Source organism: Stigmatopora argus, chromosome 5 (assembly GCF_051989625.1).
Source record: "Stigmatopora argus isolate UIUO_Sarg chromosome 5, RoL_Sarg_1.0, whole genome shotgun sequence".
Lineage (NCBI taxonomy): Eukaryota > Metazoa > Chordata > Actinopteri > Syngnathiformes > Syngnathidae > Stigmatopora > Stigmatopora argus.
Window position 1 is genome coordinate 4,616,826 of NC_135391.1, and position 675 is coordinate 4,617,500.

A 675-nucleotide genomic window follows, 5' to 3' on the forward strand; every position below is an offset into this window, starting at 1 on the left:
GCATAGTATAATAAGGCTATTTTCTTTAAAAAAACGACATAGTATAGTAAGGCTTTTCTCTTAAAAAACGACATAGTATAGTTAAGCTTTTTTCTTAGAAAAACGGCATAGTATAATAAGGCTATTTTCTTAAAAAAAAAAACGACATAGTATAGTAAGGCTTATGTCTTAAAAAACAACATAGTATAGTAAGACTTTTTTCTTAAAAAACGACATAGTATAGTAAGGCTTTTTTTTATTTAAAAAGCAACATAGTATAGTAAGGCTTTTTTCTTAAAAAACGACATAGTATAGTAAGGCTTTTTTCTTTAAAAAAACGACATAGTATAGTAAGGCTATTTTTCTTAAAAAACGACATAGTATAGTAAGGCTTTTTTTCTTTAAAAAAACAACATAGTATAGTAAGGCTTTTTTTCTTAAAAAACGACATAGTATAGTAAGGCTTTTTTCTTTTAAAAACGGTATAGTATAGTAAGGCTTTTTTCTTTAAAAAAAAAACGACATAGTATAGTAAGGCTTTTTCTATTTAAAAAGCAACATAGTATAGTAAGGCTTTTCTCTTAAAAAACGACATAGTATAGTTAAGCTTTTTTCTTTAAAAAAAACGGCATAGTATAATAAGGCTATTTTCTTTAAAAAAACGACATAGTATAGTAAGGCTTATGTCTTAAAAAA